At 43.6% G+C, this 5,320-nt stretch overlaps 1 protein-coding gene across 1 annotated transcript in view; it reads left to right on the top strand.

The window, feature by feature from the left end:
• The first annotated feature begins 146 nt into the window (after window positions 1–146).
• The window catches only part of GCLC (glutamate-cysteine ligase catalytic subunit), a 46,218-nt gene continuing 41,044 nt past the window's right edge, over window positions 147–5,320 (top strand). Inside the window, exon 1 of the mRNA XM_014459643.2 lies at window positions 147–214. The gene's annotated coding sequence lies outside the window, so the exon portion shown is untranslated. The remainder of the gene's footprint in view (window positions 215–5,320) is intronic.

Genomic DNA, 5,320 nt, shown 5'->3' with positions numbered 1-5,320 from the left:
CTTTCCTATGCCTGCTATCCTGAACTTGAATGTGCTGGCTGGTCCCGCAGCAGTCATCCTGGTCCATTACATCATAAGGATGGCAGAACGGAGCTGGGAGGAGGTCCAAACGCCACGGCGGACCTCGTGCGGCGGCACGGGATCCTCCAGGTTTCTGCACATCTACACGCCGTCAAGGAACCGACACAAGGACGTGCTCAAGTGGGGCGATGAGGTGAGCGCCCGGACCCCCCGTTCCCCCTCCCACCTCGGGCCGCGCTGTCAGGCCACCCTGTGCCGCCTTTGTTCCGCAAGGCCCTACCTGCGAGCCTGGCCCCGGCCCCAGGACCCCACGGCTGTCTGCGCCCCTGCACGGCGCCCCAGGGTCCCCGGGCGCCTCCCTGCCCTCTCCCACTGGGCGTGCAGGATTGCCTGGGGCGTGGGGCCCTGCTCTGAGCCTTCCGGCCGGGCTACTCTCACCCATTCATTCATTCATTCATTCACTCATTCACGTGGGTTTCCTCCTTCTCTAAGCAAATGTGGATTGGGCACTGGGAGGGCTCCACCGTGAAAAGGCGTGACATTTGGTGCCGCGGGGAGTTTACAGTCTCTGAGACTGATCTGCCGGCCGCCTTTCTCGATCTCATCTCAAAATGCACTGTTGCTATTAAAGCGAAAGGAAAGTTGTCCTAGGAAGGAAGGCCCGTCGTTATTAGGAATCAGGTCTAAAGGATGTTCCCTTCTGCCCTGCACCTCCAACTCCTCATCAGTCCCCCCTTTGCACGCACACACGATAGGGATCAATTGAAACTGAACTTCTTTTGCCCCTGAAGAGGAGGAGACCTCCTGGCCTTGTTTAATTCTAACTGGGAACTCAGCGCCTCATAATTGGGATCTGTTAGTACCTTTCCATGGCCTAAATCCAGCATCTTAAACTTTACACATCAGCGCTTCAGCATATGTTCTGCCTGGAGGTGAAATGTCTCTGGGTTCTCAATATGTTGAACCTTAGTTTAATTGGAATGATCTGGAAAGCATTGCCTCCGGTTAGAGTTACTCTTTTCTGCCAAAGCATTTTGTGCTCTCCTTCCCGTTTTAAAAAAAACACAGGTATACAGTATACACTTATGGTAATTAAATGACTTCTTGAAGAGCCCATTTATATTTTTTGTGTTTTTCTCATTCGCCTTACATCTATGGCGTGGTCAGGTGTAAATGATTTCTCTTCTAGACATTGCTATCACTCTGGACCTAAGTGTCAAGGTGCTGCTCCACCAATACAGACTCTATCCCTGAAAAAGTTTTTCTGTTTCTAAGACTGGAACATAATTCTACTACTTGCAGTTGAAGGAATTGTGCAGTTTTAAGTTAGAAAAGTATAATGGCCAGTAATTCACATTTCTACTATAAGTGTTGTTTTTTTTTCCCATCACAAAAGGGGTACAGTATATGTTTGGTGATAATTCTTCAATTTTAGTCAAAAGTTCATTGTTTCTTTACAGCATCTGGCATTTTATATGTTCATTTGTGTATTGTGTGTATTTTATGACCTATCTACTGTACCCCTTAGAATTTTTTTCTCTCCAGGACTTTTATAAAAATGGAATACTATGAAGGATATTGATGTATTCATGCATAGTAAAGAATATCATGTCAAACTTTGGAGTTATTTATTTGAGGTAGTGTGTATTGGGTCACATTTAGATTATTTCTTACTACGGTTTCAGTTAAAGGAGTTGGAAAGCCAGGGTTATTGTGGAAGGCTTCCTTGATGAGATGAGGCTGTGAAAAAGAGCAGTAGAGTAATTACTCCAGTGTTAGCACTAACCCTTACACATAGTAGGAATTCACAACCACATTTGCTGAATAGAAGTCTTCAGGCAGGGGCAGACAGCAGGCGAGTTTGTTTTCATACAGGAGCCTAGGGCAGTAATTGAGAAACTGGCTGGGCAGATAAGAGGAGAGAAGGGTGTGGTGGGTAGCATGGCCCCTGAGATGAAGAGTGGCCTTGGCCGACAGAAAATGGTGTTTGGGAGGCGATATGCTGGACAGTGTTAACGTGAAACCAAAATATTGCTCTTCCTGGGAAGGTTTGGTGTTGTGCTTACCAGATCATGGACTTGGATTGAAAAAGAAGAAAAAAGTGCCTTGACACTGTGGCGGGAGAGCCTGCCACGTTAGAAATGCTCAGCCCTGGTTACTAGGACACTGCTCGTCTCTGGTGTTTAATCAGAAAGCACCCTGGCTCTGGAGTTTCGCTGGTGTTGGATTCCAAGGCCTGCCCAACTGCCTGTGTGATTCCCAGCCTCAGCTTCCTCATTTGGCAAGTGAGGGAGTTGGACGTTCTTTCCCTTCCAACTTTTACAGTTTAAGTACAGTTGGAATAAATTTTTAAATAATGTACATCTTTCAAACCAGTATGTTAGTCTTTGAAACTCACCTGGAGATAATCTTTAGATTGCTGAGTAAATAGAGAAGGCTGTCACCAATGCCCATGGTAAAAATGGATTGTATAATAAAGGTGTGTGTATGCTGGCTTATTGGAACTAAAAAAGTGGGAACTTTATAGATAGGTAGAGTCCAAGATCAGCTTACAGATGCATTTTTTTACCTTTAGTGTGACAGGTGCTAACCCTTGCCACCGTTCATTATGCTGTTTCTGTTGGAAATAGAAGTTCCAACTCCTAGGTGCCAGGAACTCATAGGTTCATTTTGCCCCACGACGGGGTGGGGGTGGAGGGGAGAAGATGGATATCCCTGGGTGCTCTATTGCTGCTAAACATAGTATGTATGCAAAAAAGTATGCACTTCTCTCTTCACAGCTCACACACAACTTTTCAGGTATAGATTTTGTTTATAACTTGGAGTCTGCATATTAAAAGACAAACCTAGGAAAGCTATGGTGCAAATGTGGCAATAAATACAACTTTTGAATTTTCCCTGATAATCACTCTAGTGTTAGCTACCTGCCAGCCCTTTGCTGCTATTTAGTGGCAGAGGCATTATCAGAATTGAAATCTGTCTGACTCCAGGTCCATTTCTTAAACACATTATACCGGGTTTGGATTATTTACAATGTATGAGATTTCATCAAATCTCCATTTACAGAGTTCAAACTCTACAGGTTGTGGAGGTGCCAGAACACAACATTTAAAAGCAAACATTTTTCTTAAATGTTTTAATCCAATGTTGTGTGGCTCTCAAAGGCAAGAATGTAAATTGTCCTCTAATTAGAAAAGTCCGTGTGAACTTTGAGAGGAAAATATATGTCTTTAATATTTATGAGTGTGTTCTTAACATGTATAAAACTAATAAAACTGAGGTGGTGGGATTTAAGGGTTAATGTAACATCCGTTGATTTTGAGCTACAAATTTGCCAGTGTAGGTGTGCTTTTGTAAGAGTGCTTAAGTGACTATTTAGAAAATGCATGGCTTGTCAGTCAATAAGATTATGATCCTATAACAAAAGTAACATAATCCTCAGCTAAAAATCTGGAATAGACAAAAACATAGTCATTTTAGTCTAATGGAAAGTTTTGTGTAGCAATTACTTAATCTCTCTTAACCTCATTTTTGTCATCTGCAAAATGGGGACTATAGTACCTTCCTGGTAGGGTTATTAAGATTTAATACTTAGCCGAAACCGGTTTGGCTCAGTGGATAGAGCGTCGGCCTGGGGACTGAAAGGTCCCAGGTTCGATTCCGGTCAAGGGCATGTACCTGGGTTGCGGGCACATCCCCAGTAGGAGATGTGCAGGAGGCAGCTGATCGATGTTTCTCTCTCATCGATGTTTCTAACTCTCTATCTCTCTCCCTTCCTCTCTGTAAAAAATCAATAAAATATATTTAAAAAAAAAGATTTAATACTTCTATACAGCTGGCTCCTCTAGAAAAATGTTTCTGTACTTCGGAACCAGTTATTATATCCCCATCATATCACTGTCGAATACCTCTGTGAAGAGGAATGCCTCGAGTATCACTTCTAATACTACTTATAGTAATGTCTAGAAGTGGTATTAGCCAATGTACTTACTAGTATTCTATGTGTAGCTTCATTTTAAGGTGTAAATTTAGGTAAAGTTTATTAAGATCCCATATCTTGAGAAAAGATATCAGAATATTAATTGAGCCTTTAACATCAGAATTTGTGTTTCTGAACATTTTTAGATACTCAAGTCATCTGAATGTATTGTTAAACTTAAACTATATATGGGGCATTACTGATGTTGCTGGTATTATTGGATGGACCATATCCTAATGAGCTTGCTAATTAATATTCTCTGTTCATGATTTAGCCAAGTTGTGTGTGTGTGTGTGTTTGTTTTGTTTTTGGTGAGAGAGAATGTAGGGGAAGGAGGAGGGCAGAGAGAGAGAGAAACATTGATGTGAGAGAGACACATCGATTGGTTGCCTCCTGTTCACACCCCAATAAGGCTGGGAGTTGAGCCTGCAGCTGAGGTAGGTCCCCTTGACTGGGAATCGAACCCATGATCCTTCAGTCTGTGGGCTGAGGCTCTAACCCAGGGGTGGGCAAACTTTTTGACTCGAGGGCCACAATGGGTTCTTAAACTGGACTGGAGGGCCGGAACAAAAGCATGGATGGAGTGTTTGTGTGAACTAATATAAATTCAAAGTAAACATCATTACATAAAAGGGTACGGTCTTTTTTTTTTTTTTAGTTTTATTCATTTCAAACGGGCCGGATCCAGCCTGCGGGCCGTAGTTTGCCCACGGCTGCTCTAACCACTAAGAAACAAAGCTCAGCGGCTGGCCCACTATGTGGCTAGACCCCCAGGGCCTGTATTTAGATAAATGACATATAGTCTGGGGCTCCTGGCTCTCCTGCCCCTGCCCTTGCTGACCGCTAGAGAAGGCTTCTCTCAGGCAGGAGGGGACACTGCATGGAATATGGGTTATACAGTAAAGCTGTCAAAAAAGTGAAAGCAGGAACCAAATCTTATGTGTCATTGTATTCTTATAAGTAACACAGGCTAGGCACATAGTAGGTACTCAATAAATGTTGGTAAAGCAAAAGAAAGAAGGAAAGGAAGGAAAGGAAGAAAGGAAGAAAGGAAGAAAGGAAGAAAGGAAGAAAGAAAGAAAGAAAGAAAGAAAGAAAGAAAGAAAGAAAGCCCACCAGGAGTCAGGCAGTGGAGAAAAAGGCAGGCTATGCAGCAGCCTGGCTACAGTCCACCCCAGAACTAGAAAGAGAAAAGCTCTCCCTCTCCCGCGTCCTCCCCGCACCCACCTCTGCCAAAGCTTAGCATCTGCTGGCAAGAGGAAATGTTTGTAAGGGGCCCAGATTCATTTTTGCAGAACAGGCGATGAAGGCTGAGTTGGG

This window comes from Myotis lucifugus, unplaced genomic scaffold, assembly GCF_000147115.1.
Source record: "Myotis lucifugus unplaced genomic scaffold, Myoluc2.0 scaffold_111, whole genome shotgun sequence".
Classification (NCBI taxonomy): domain Eukaryota; kingdom Metazoa; phylum Chordata; class Mammalia; order Chiroptera; family Vespertilionidae; genus Myotis; species Myotis lucifugus.
The sequence above is the reverse complement of the archived record's forward strand: the minus strand, read 5'-3'. Positions and strand labels throughout refer to the sequence as shown.